General features: G+C 37.0%; 1 protein-coding gene across 2 annotated transcripts in view; it reads right to left on the bottom strand.

Annotated features, from left to right (window-relative positions):
• The window catches only part of LOC145662522 (aminopeptidase N-like), a 154,247-nt gene that overhangs the window by 118,827 nt on the left and 22,053 nt on the right, over positions 1-13,367 (bottom strand). The gene's annotated exons all lie outside the window — the stretch shown is intronic.

The following is a 13,367-nucleotide window of genomic DNA, read 5'->3' as shown; positions in this document are numbered from 1 at the left end:
AATTAATATTGAATTACTCGCTCAGAATACAGTCTCATAGTAAACAACCAAATTTGACGAAAGCAATATGTATATTAATAACTATTATGTTGCAGTTTTGGCAATTTGATCATTGCCTTGGATACTGTAAACTCATTTTTTCTTGCATCTTCTGAATAACAAATCAGAATTAATGTTACATTTTGAAGATATACGCTGACGCAGAAATGCTTGAATTCGTCATTGAAACTTGAACATAGTATACAAAGTACTCTATCATTACAATATATGCTTACAGTCAGAGTGAATGTACAGTGGATATGATGAATTTAATGAAGGCGACGGAAACGTTGGGAAAACAAAAGCTGGTGAATCTGTAGCAACAATGGGGACCAAAGCTCCTCGAACAGAGGAGTAGGTTGTGACGTAAACGGGATACCTAGAATCTTCAACGAAGTGACGTGAGGTACACACGGCACCCCAGGCTCGTTAGCAGGTAAATGACAACCATTGAACTGTAATATGTTAGTTTTCTGTACATTATACTGTAACCCGGAACAAAGTGCGAAAAGCTGCAACACTTCAAAAACTGGCGTTATAAGAACAGGATCCACGCCGGTGATTGTGAGTTCGTCCGCATATGCAAATAAATTTTGACTCAAGAATTGAGAAGGTCCAGGTTGGTGCAGGGTGGCCAACTTTCTGAGTAAAAGATCTAACGCGAGTGCAAACAGTGTCATTGAAAAACTACAGCCTTGACGTAATCCACGTTTCATCGGAATAAAATGGACAGATATTCGTTAATCTGGATGCGTAAATTCGTCGTGGTATATAAATTATTAATGACCGTGCAGAATGCTAAAGGAAATCTCAAGGCTTAAAGTACCTGCAACAAAAAACTTAGATCTAAACTGCATGCGCTTTTCCTAAATCTACAGATAATGCACCAGCAGGTACCTGCCGAAAATGAAAATAAGAAAAAAATATCAAGCAAAGAGCGAAGTGTATATAAAAGATTATGCGTAGCATGGAGTGCCGCCTGATAGGGACTAATATAGTGACGAGTGATTGGTCAAAGTCGGGCTGTAAGCACTATGGTGAACAAATTAAGGTCGACGGGCAATAAAGAAATAGGTCTATAGTCCTAAACATAATGCGCTGCGTGGGATTTTGAAATGAGAACCAAGATGGCGGTATTACGAGCCACTGCTTCGCCTTTTCACAAAGCATTGAATAAGGCGGTAAGATAGGGACTGAGGTGAGACCAATACTGTTTATTAAACTGGATACTTAATCCATCTTCTTCGGGGGCACTGCGACCCTTTGTCCGACTGAGGATCGCGAAAATTTCCTCCTCAGTAATAGGGTTGATCAATACCTGACACTCGTCATCTGTGAGATGATGTGATAACGTGGACAAAACCCCGGGGCATGTACGTAGTCTATGAGACGTGCATTTACAAATTCTGTGCAGTAGCGCGTGAACTCTCGTAAGACTTGCGCAGAATTAGTGGAGCTCGTGCCATTTCACAGAATGAGAGAGTGAATAGCGGTAGAACGCCGTTGTCGCAAAATCAACATGATAAATAGTTATAGTCTCTTATGGAAAACGGTAAAAATATGTTTTTTCATTGACCGAAATATGGGAGTAAATCCTTTTCAATTGGTGTTTGATACTGTTAATGCAAGCCAGGTTATCTAGGGAAGGCGGAGCACCCCAAAATTCGGAGAGAGAGGTATAAAATTTCATGTAAATGCTACTCATCTTCCCTCGCGACTCGCCCTTGACATTGAAAGAAGCTGCGCAATTTAGGTTTACAAAATGAATTTCACCAGGAAATCAAAGTGGGATAGTACCGCTGCATTACGCGCCAATTAGGTGATCGACGCTAGAATTCCGCCAACTCTCAGCGCGAGACATGATTTCAGTATCAATCTTCCAATAGGAAGGGCCGCGAGCTGGCGGTGGCAAGAATGGCATTTTGAAATCTACTTCGATGACAACATGATCAGAGAATGCGACTGGAATTGTACTGTATATGGCTGTATTACTGCAGCGCATAAACTCTTTGAAATGTATGCTCAGTCGATTCAACTCTTAGTCCTAGAAGTGCATTGGGTGAAAACATGCAGTGATTTTGACAAAAATAAAGCGCCTTTTAACTTTAGGACACGTATAAGCTCCAACAAAGTAGAACAAGGAATGGTAGGCGTCCGAGAATCAAGTAGGGGATCTACAATAGCACTGAAATCGTCGACAATTATAGAATGAGGAATCCACGGAGAAAGTAAAGAAGGTATGGTAGTGGCATAGAATTCATTTTTCTCTTTTGTACGTAATAACTCGGAATGACCATGTAATGCTATGAAACAAATGGTCTGAATATAACAACGTATAGCTCTTTCTACAGATGCGAACACAACACGATCATAACTGAGATCCTTTCGAACCAAAATCGCAATACCAGTCTCTTGATTGTGGAGAATAATGGCTTGATAATCTGTAAGAAACTCAAAAGATATAAGGAGAGAACTTATTGTTTGTAGAAAGCAAACATCAGGTCGGCTTTCGATAAACAGGTTTAGAAGGGCCTTATTATGATCGGAACTGATACGGTGATGATTGAGAGAATTTACAGTTAACATTTTAAAATCGCACAAAAAGAAAAGAAAAAGAAAAAGAAAGTACATTCAAAAGTGAAGGGGAGTCTTTCCCATGAACACTGTAGCAAACTTACGTATTTTGAAACTAATATAACACATACTGTGATAACTCTCCTTTCCGAACACAAAAACACTGCCAGGTACAACAACATGACGTACAATGTTGACGAAAACCTGGAAAACAGGTGTGAAAGTCAATACCGAAAATTAAACACCCACGCCTCAAGGGAGTCTGAGTCAGATATTGCCCGATGTTGTGAACGTAATTTGAGTGTGTCTGCTTGATCTGCCCAGCGGGTAACCTCAAGGACACACTGTTCTTTCTTTCTCGTAGAAGTTCGAGTGACTTTCATTTTTCGCTGGGAAGAAAAATCAGCTTGCACGGAAGTACCGATGCATTGAGCTGGGGACGGGGCATTATTGTCTTGTACTCCAGACGAAGAACAAGCCACCACCGTTAACTTATCTGCGCCGGCGGACGAGAATAATAAAGATCCATCACATCCACAGGCGTATTCTGTAAAGGCAGGGGTGCCAAGTTCACTTCAGTATCTCTCGTAACTAGCACTTTATGTATTATGGATGAATTCACTGGGAGGGTTTGCACTAGTTCAGAAAACTCGTTATTATCAATCAAAGAACGCAACCCTGATTAACTCTGGGCGGGAAGCAGGGGTAGTGACAGAGAGTGAAAGCGATCCTGAAGACTGAAAAAAGCGGAGCACTTTGCCAACCTCTGCCATGTGTAGAAGCGTCTGGTCAGGGGCGGCTCTAGCTGGTCTGCGTTCTTCAAAGGATAGGTGCAAATCGTATGAAAATTTGATTGACATCGAAAACAAGTAAAAAGTTGCTCCTCATAAGTCACACTCACTTTACAACCTTGAACTATGATACGAGACTGTATATGCTTATGTATTTCCAATTCAGCAATACGTACGCCACTGTCTATGCAATGCCAAATGAGGCAATGTCTATACAATGCCTCTCCATAGTTGTGGTTCAATCTTGCGTACTTTACTATAAGTTTTAAATTCTCTTCTAGTAATGATAACATTTGTTCCAGAGGAAAGTCATATATACGAACCAACCGAATCGAGTCATCAGCGGCTCCGATCTGGACTGCGCTGGACTCCCCAGTCACGTTGGTGAATTCTACAGACGAAGGAATTGTTGCGTCAAAATGTTCATAGGATTGTAGATCTTTAAACTTATTGTATAGGCTATATGATTCCGCATCTAACTGTAGCGCACACATGTTTTCAAATATATGAGGAAACTTATTTTCCAACCACGAATGTATTTGGCTAGCATTAGAGGTTTGACGCTTCTATATCTTCGGTCAAATATGAATTGAAATTGCAAATCCTTCTTATATTCCATAGTAGAACAAACTATTAAACTGCAAAATACTGTACACAAACGATGCTATGCATCAAGCACACAAAAACACTAAACGTAGGAAAGAAGCACTAATCTTTCCAAAGAAAATGAAAATGAAATCTTTGAGTTTTACTTCCCACGGTTATGCCGCTGAAGCTAATGGAGACGGTGATGATGACTAATGAATGAAATAGTGGAATGAAGGAAGTGGGAGGAAACGGGAGAACTCCGAGGAAACCCACGCACACGATGTTTGTCCACCACAAAGTTCACTTGAAGGGGGCTGAGATCGAACCCGGGACCCCAAGCACCAGAGGTGAATGCTCTACCACTGATAGTCTTTCCAAAGAATATATAAGTAGCGAGATCAGGCACTCTAACACATTCAACACTACTCTCGATATGAAAGGCTCGGGAACACGAGCTTAACTGACCTACCGCGTCACTTCATGTTCCACCGAAACTATTACCCAGTTAAATCGTTTCATGTAAGACTATACACATGATACTAATGATAATATAAGAAGACGTTCCTTCTGTGAGTGAGACTACTCGAGACTTCCTTCTTTAATTTAAAAAGTTATAAATACTTTTCGTCAATGAGAAAAATATCACGAAACGTTCTTCAAGTTGAGGCTACCTCACAGTTTTCGACGATGGTCCCGATTTACATTACTATTCTTCCTCACTCTAACTTCTAATTTTCAAAGAACAAAACACAACATACACTATTTTCGTATTCTTTTAATTGTATCAACACTTGTAGAAATAGAATGTTTTATTTGTATCTTCCGTAGGTACTAGACACTTTTTTCTTATCTTTAATATGAGAAATTTGTGGTAGATTAACAAAGTATGAAACTCGTGTTGCAGAGACACTGGTTCAAATCTCGTCGTGGCAATTTTTCTTAATTGAAAAGTATTGTTTTCGTAATTGGTATTCTAATTCAGTTATTCTTTTATTATTATTATTATTATTATTATTATTATTATTATTATTATTATTATTATTATTATTATTATTATTATTATTATTGAGAACTCGAGACTTCGCTACGCATTTTACATTACATAAAGTTTTTGATTATTCACTTTCAAGACTTTTTGTTCGTATGGAACGTCTCTCAAATTGTGGATTGCTTAGAACATTATTATTTCTAGCAGTAGTAGTAGTAGAAAAAGTAGGAGAAACATAAGCAATTACTGGGAAATAACAACCTTTGTTTCTGATCATTTGTATTTTTGACCTATACTGACGATATGACTTACGTATTCATCATTTGTCTAAACACGTTACGTTCCCAGACAGTACGAATCAAGACTGATACACCTGACGTCATCTTGTAGACATATTTCAATTTCACTGTCCTATTGCGAGTGTCCTGAAGAAAGTCGTCTCAACACTAAGACCGAGAGAAGTTGAATATTTTCCATGTTATCTTTCACTGTAAGTAGACACATTACAAATGATAAAAAATTCCTTTACTTTCTCAACGGGAATCGAACGTGGACCACTGGAATGTGAAACCAATGCTAATCTTACTACTCTAAGACATCGCTGTTAACTAAGAAAAGAAAACGTGGCGTCAAGTGTGTTAACCCTAAAAACACCCATGTGGGCCCATTGGACCCTTATACATTAATCGGGCTTTTTAAGTGTAAACTAAAATTAAATTAACCGAAACTAACCTAACCTAGCATAAACATCGTAAAGCACTAATATTTTATAGCAAAATCCTTTTAAAAATTTAATATCATGTATTGATAAGTATGTGTCCAACGGTCCCACCTTGAGCATCTCTGTATGTAAAATACCTTGGTGTTTCTAGGGTTCAGCAAATTGCAAACTCTTACCATTTCAATGTTGTAAAACTCTCGTTTCTGTCATAATAAAATATAGAGTGTTATGTAGAAACAATAGTCAAGAGAATTTAAATTTAAATTGTCAAAATAAATTGTTGAGAATGAGTGATAGAAGTAGTACTAGTGGTTGTTGTTGCAGCATTTAGATATGAGGAAGTTTAACGTCCAACTTGAGCATCGAGGCTGATGTTACGTGAAATTACAGTTTAAAATTATCTCTTCGGTATTTCTTTATAATTATATTCTTTCACGCGCTATTAATATGCATTGCAGATTGTCCAATTCAACATTTTATCCAGTTTACTCGGTATTGGGGAAATAAAACTCTCTAACTGTTGGCTCGCGAAGACGTGATGTGTGGCCCGAACACTGAAACATGATTTTTATATATTATTTATCTTTATTACGTTATTTTGTAAGACTTTGCGAAATGTATAAAAAGAAAACTTACAACGATAACGTTGTATGTATCATTGGCAATCTGTGCCTATTTTCAGAAAGGGATCAGAGGCGAATTATGTGAGCAATATAATATATAAAGAAAAAGAAAGACATATAGAGATTTCGAGATTATTATTTTGTAAATCGGTAGCAAAAATATAAGTTGTTGTTACTATAGCAACGATATAAATAATTGTACATATACGTAGACATCTTGATGAGTACTTAAGTGTGTATGAAGGTCAATATATATTTCATTATTTGTGCATAAAAGTTAATTATATATATTTCTCATGGCCAAATATTAAAAGCTAGTTAAGAAAGTGATAAAACGTGTAAATTATTTTGAAGATTAACTTACAATACGAACCACGCCCTTATAAACTTATAATGTAAACAACTTGAAACTCACGTTTTCGCATACCGAAAGCGTCGGTAAACTAGCAATGGGCAACTAGCGACCTTTCGGCAAAAATTAGATGTCTTTCAGCGACGATCTACTGTGGCCCCACTTCCGCTTTGACAATTATACCACCAGAGGCAGAGACGCGACGAAACGCCAATGAAAAACATTACTCCCCCAAAATATGTTAAATTCCCTATATGCTTGATTTGTTTACATTAAAGTGAGTCTAAAAGACACTAAAAAGTATCCTGGCGTAGCCACAAACCACCAACCTTACAGTCCGCAGGCGTGTGTGCTTCCGACTTAGTCACGGAGACAATGAAAGAGACGTCGGATGTAGAAGTGTAAATCGTTGAGGGTTTTTTTTTAGTTTGGCAATCAGAGTGCTCCTGCAGCCGTGTATATTCGACGATAACCGTTTCGAATCAGATAAAATGCGTTTACCATGTAATTTTATAATAAAATTAAGCGCATATATTTATTTGGCGTTCTCCCATATTCACTTTCTAATGATCGGCAACAGTTGCCATAGAAATTCATATAATTATATGTACTCATCTCAAGATTTTCCAATTAGTGATGTAGAGGCAGGGATTACTGTTGACCCCTGGAGCTTATTTTAGAAACAATTGGTCTGAAAAATGAAATATATAATAATAACGACATGCAAATGACCGGCGAAATTTCGTGTTTATCCCTTCGGGATTCTTAGCGATGAATCAAAGGCTAAAATGAAGTCCTTGCTCCAGGGGCAGGAAGGTGAGGATCTCCGCCTAGGCCCCTTGAATCTATAATAATAATTATAATTATTATAATTTTTACATACTACTACTGAAGTAGAACTAATTAATTCGAATCATTATCAATATATATGGTAGGGCCCCCTTGGATGCTGCCACGGCCACATGGACCCTTATAATTTGTTTTATCTAATGCCTGGCTGTGCACTTTTAAACCGACGTGCACCAATAACAACAGGACGCTTGGGATAGGCTTTCGGCATGGGATAGCTTGAGTTTCAGGTTGTTTACATTGTAAGTTTCCTACCTTTCACAAAAAAGTTTCCATACAAAATAAACTAATAAACAGAAAATATATATAAAAAATACGTTTCAGTGTTCGGGCCACATATCACTTCTTCGCGGGTTAAAAGCTAGAGAGTTTTATTTCCCCAATATCTAGTAAACTGGATAAAATGTTGAATTCGACAATCTGTAATATATATTAATGGCACGTGAAAAAATATAATTACAAAGAAATACTTGAAGAGATATATTTAAAATGTAGTTTCACATAGCATTAGCCACGATACTCAAGCTACATACTCAAGTAAACTTCCTCATATCTAAATTCTGCAACAATATCCACTAATACTACTTCTATCACTCCTTTTATCAATTTACTTTGACAATTTACATTTGAATTCTCTTGACAATTGTTTCTCCATAACACTCTCAGTTTTATTATGACCGAAATAAGAGTTGTCCATTGCTGGTCCACCGACGCTTTCGTCATGGGATAACTTGAGTTTGAGGTTGTTTACATTATAAGCTTTCTTTTTCTACCTTTCAAAAGAAAAACTCCCATACAACATTGAAATTTTAAAACTGCAATTTGCTGAAGGCACTTAACGCCAAGTTTCCTCCCCTAAATTAACAGCGATGTCTTCGAGTAGTGGGATAAGCGTTCGTTTCACATTCCGGTGGTCCTGGGTCCGATTCTCGTTGGGCAATTCAAGGATTATTTTATCATTTATAATGTTGCTACTTCTAATATAACATATAAATTATTCAATTTCTATCGGTCTTAGTGTTGAGACGATTTTCTTCAGTGCATTCACAATAGAACAGTGACCTACGAAACACGTCTACAAGATTATGTCAGCCGTATCAACCTTGATTAGTACTGTCTTGGAACGTAACTAGTTTAGGGAACAATTTATGAATACGTAGGTCATATCGTTAGTATAGGTAAAAAATACAACTGATCAAAAACAAAGGTTGTTATTTCCGAGAAATTACTTGTTTCTCCTACTTCTTCTACTACTACTGCTGCTAGAAATATTAATGTTCTAAGCAATCCACCATTTCAGATACGTTCCATATGAACAAAAATTCTTGAAATCGAATAATCAAAAACTTCATATACTATAAAATATGTAACAAGTCTCGACTTTCCAATAATAATAATAATAATAATAATAATAATAATAATAATAATTATTATTATTATTATTATTATTATTATTATTATTATTATTATTATTATTATTATTATTATTATTATTATTATTATAAAGAAGTAACAGACTTACAATACCAATTACGTGAACAACACCTACCAATAAGGAATTAATAATTGCTACGATTGGATTCGAATCCAGGTATCTGCCATAGGAGTTTCATGCTTTTCCATATGAGTTTCATGCTTTTTAGATTCCTCTCAATCGTGGTATTGTTTGCCAGAGGCACCTAAAGTCCTTTCGACTTATTGCAAACATGACAGGGACATGAACACAGATATATCGAGGAGAGTTAAAAATTCCGCCCTTGTTCTTCAGAGTGATTCGAACCCCCTATAGTCTTCACATCACAATCGTCAGTAATCTGCTACAAATTCCTCATACAAAGATAAGAAATAAACTAGTAGTTAGGGAAGATACAAATAGAACTTTCTATTAATACACATGTTGATACAATTCAAACAATGCAAAAATAACATCTGCTATCTTTTCTTCTTTGGAAATTAGAAGCTAGAATGAGGAAGAATAGTATTGTAAATCAGGACTTTCTTTCAAAACGATGATGTTGTCTCATCTTGAAGAACATTTTGTGAAATTTCCCTCATTGCCGAAGGTCTATATAATTTATTTTTAAGTTAAAGAAGAAAATCTCGAGTACGTCATTGTGACACTCTGATAAGGAACGTCTCCTTATACGAATATTAATATCTTGTGTATAGTCTTACATGCAACGATTTTAACTAGCTAATATTTTGAGTGGAACATCATGTGACACGGTAGGTATGTGGTTAGCGCATTGAACTTCTGTTCGGCGTACCCGGGTTCAAATCACGGCCAGGTTCAAACTTCTTCAAATGTTTCAATTTGAATACATACTTACAAGGAAAGTACTTGGGCTCGAACGGGTGAATACGCACAGAAAGGAAAACATGTGTAATATTAGCACCCCGGAAGCAATCAGTGATTTCTTTTTTTCTGCAAGATACTGCAAACATCCGCAAGGAGGACAACGTAGAACACGTGCCATAACTATACGGCGTCCATAGAGTCTGACCCCGGGCCATTTTTGCAGAAAGGGTTTGGGTGGATGGAAAAATTGGAGAACATATATCCCATTATTTTTATTAGCACACATTTTGTATGAACAAGTTGTGTCCTAGAGTCCCCAGAAGGGTCCCAGGCAGGCTTCAACCAACATTTTCAAATGGTAAGGGGTCAAGTAGTATATCATTGGAGAGGTATTGTGAAAAGAAACAAGATGAAGCAAGTCCCGAGTCTTTACGCTCACCCTGGGTACAAAATGGTAGATAGACCAAATGTCGACACAATTGTCATGAAAGAGTCTGAGACCACCATTTTGCATAGGGCGCACATACAGACTCGGGACTTCCCAATGTAGTAGTGGACGCAAGTGTGAGCGGAAAGATGATGAAAGACCATCTTACCAAGTTTTTGTGCCGCTATTAAATTCACATTTATTTGACAACGATGCATCACTCGTACTGTGGGAATCTTGGTCGGGACACAAGGATGAATATATTCTCCGGGACGCTTGTGTAGGGAAACGTGTCAATATGAAACTAATTCTACCTAAAACTACAAAAAGGGTAAAGCCATATTTCTTTCGGCAATACAAATTATATGTCAAGCAAATTACGGACTACCTCCAGTTACGTTCCTGTGTCCAGCAGCCGAATTTACATGGTTGGTTCTTTGTCCTGAAATGACATTGGGTCATCTACAATCACTTCTCGGCGGGTATATATCGAACACTGCTTCGTTACGTATGTCAGAAAGCTGGTTATGACAATTATGAACCTGTGCAAGCTTTCAAAATTGTAATAGATGTGGCTTTCAATATGGACATTACAGAGTGTGCGGTGTTGACATGTGACAATTGTTCTTTTGCTACCTGTGAGTTCCATAGTCTTCCGTACTGCTTTCATAATTTTATTGGCAATCCTCATGTACACTTAGAGTTACGCCACGTTATCTACGTGCTCCTCCTGTGACATCTCGTGGAGGTTTCTAACATCTTGCAGACAAACGAACGTCACCTTTTGCTTGAATGTAGGGGAACATTCTTCATCTTGTTTCTTTTCACAATATCTTTCCAAAAATATACTTCTTCAACCCCCTCAAAGCATTTGAAAATTTAGGCTGGAGCTTGTCTGCGACCCTCCGAGGGACCCTGGGACACAGTTTTTTCATTCAGAATGTGTGCCCCTAAAAATAATGGGATAGGTGTGCACAGATTTTTCAATCCACCCAACCATTTCCGGGAAAATGGCACGGGGTCAGACTTTATAGATTCCTATAATTATGGTACATGATCTACTTCGCCCTGCTTTCTCGGACGTTTACAGCATTTTGCAGGAAAACAGACATCACTGTTTTCTTCCAGGGTGCTAACATTACACATGCTTTCCTTTTCGTGCGTGTTCACCCGTTCGAACCCAAGTAATTTCCTTGTTAGTGTGACAAGAAAGATCTTCTCTCCTCCAGAAGGAAAAATATGTTGGAGTGAGAAAAATTGGAGGTCTGTCAACGGAGATAATGATTCACAAACTTATTTCCTGCATTTGTTCTAGATTTGATATTTTCAGCTGCTTTCAAGCATTTTCTGATTTATGCGTAGTCACTGTTTTTATTTCTTTGAACATACTGTATGTAATGAAATCATATGTTGGATTCACAGCAATATTGAGATTAATATATAGTGTTCATTGGAAAACACGCTCTGAACAATAGAGATTCATCTCAGAGTGGAGAAATGTTTCGTGCGTCATCTACTCACAATTTTACTTGAATAAAGACCTGACTCAGTACTACCAACTGCTGTCAGTGCCGAGAAAAGTTTCATCTGCTCAGGCGTTTTACAAGCTGCAAATTATCTGGACAACAAGTAATGGAATTAGAGGACTTAGGGGGAGATACTTTTGCTTGTGGCTGTACACGACGCAATTTTAAGGTCTCTAAAAATTAATTTTGGGGGGTCCAGTCTTACCGATTGGCGTCAAGAATGGTGATTGGCATCTCAATCGTTACTACATCAATAGTATACGTTTGTACATGCCAAAGTTCTTTTTGTACACAACCGGAAGTAATTATAACATATTGGCTTATTTGGTTAATACCCCAGCCCTTTCCCCCGCTAGTAACGTCGATTGGCGCAAAAATATTCTCAATCGTTAGTGCATCTTTTGTGCGACGAAAGCTCGTATGTGTACAAAATGGAGTGTCAGACTTTGGCGAATCTCGTTTAGATGAAACCTTAGATTGATGCCGATTGGTTTCGGTTAGGTTTTCGGCTCTTGGGTGTAGTTTAGAAGGACAACGACGCTTGGAGTCAAACTTGTGGCATCCATATTCTATCGGCCGATGATTGAAAGCTATAAAAATAAACTTTCGATTTATCTATACAAAGGAGGACAGAGCCTGTACTCCATAAACTTTGTCATAATGAAAGAAAACTTGCAGAATTTACTTTCCTGGAGTTTTGAAAAATAGTATATTATACACACACACACACACATATTATAACCCATTTGAATTCACTGAAAACAACGCAATGTTCGTACCTCATCATGTCAAATGCGTTCTCAAGGTGGCCTGTGACCTTGATCTGACCGTGACCTCTGACCATGACACTTGATTGACGCATATTTGGTCGGCTTCCGACATAGAATCATACCATACAGCTTTTTCTTTGTTATCACTTTGATTTACGTTTTTTCAGGCTCTTTCAGAATTTACCATTGCAATTTCATAAGCAAAAAATCGAAATTTGACCTTTGACCCTATATCTCTTCAATCTTTAGTACAAGTGACATGATTCTATGGCGAAACAAAACTTATGTCCTTCGTCTAAAGTTACACCAAATTGCACGGCTTTACCTCATACCACTTTTGGACAGTGAACAAATGAAATTCACACGAATTAATCAACTCTCTGTATATATATATATATATATATATATATATATATATATATATATATATATATATATATATATATATATATATATATATATATATATATTAAATTTTTGTTTTCCTATTTGGCGAGAGGAAAGAGAACATATTCCTTCATATAATGCCACAATTTTGCTCTTTGTTGTAACATAGATGAACTGAGATGTTTGGAATCAAAGTTGTAAGGTTAATAGCTCTTCGGCCTACAAACTTAAAAAAAAAAAGAAAAAAAACCTAATAACATATTTATTTATTTACATATGCAAGGAGACAGGAGGCATACCCTATAAAACTTACCAAAGTGGAACAAAATCAGAAAAATTTTCTCTCCTTATGCTCTGAGAAATTTAAAAAAAAAAAATTAAAATGTATTTTTGAAATTAAGAATTATTCTTAAAATAATTTTAAAAGTTTAAT

Source organism: Thermobia domestica, chromosome 10 (assembly GCF_964235325.1).
Source record: "Thermobia domestica chromosome 10, izTheDome1.hap1.1, whole genome shotgun sequence".
In the NCBI taxonomy this organism is placed as follows: domain Eukaryota; kingdom Metazoa; phylum Arthropoda; class Insecta; order Zygentoma; family Lepismatidae; genus Thermobia; species Thermobia domestica.
Note: the sequence above shows the minus strand (reverse complement) of the source record. Positions and strands in the feature narration are given on the sequence as shown.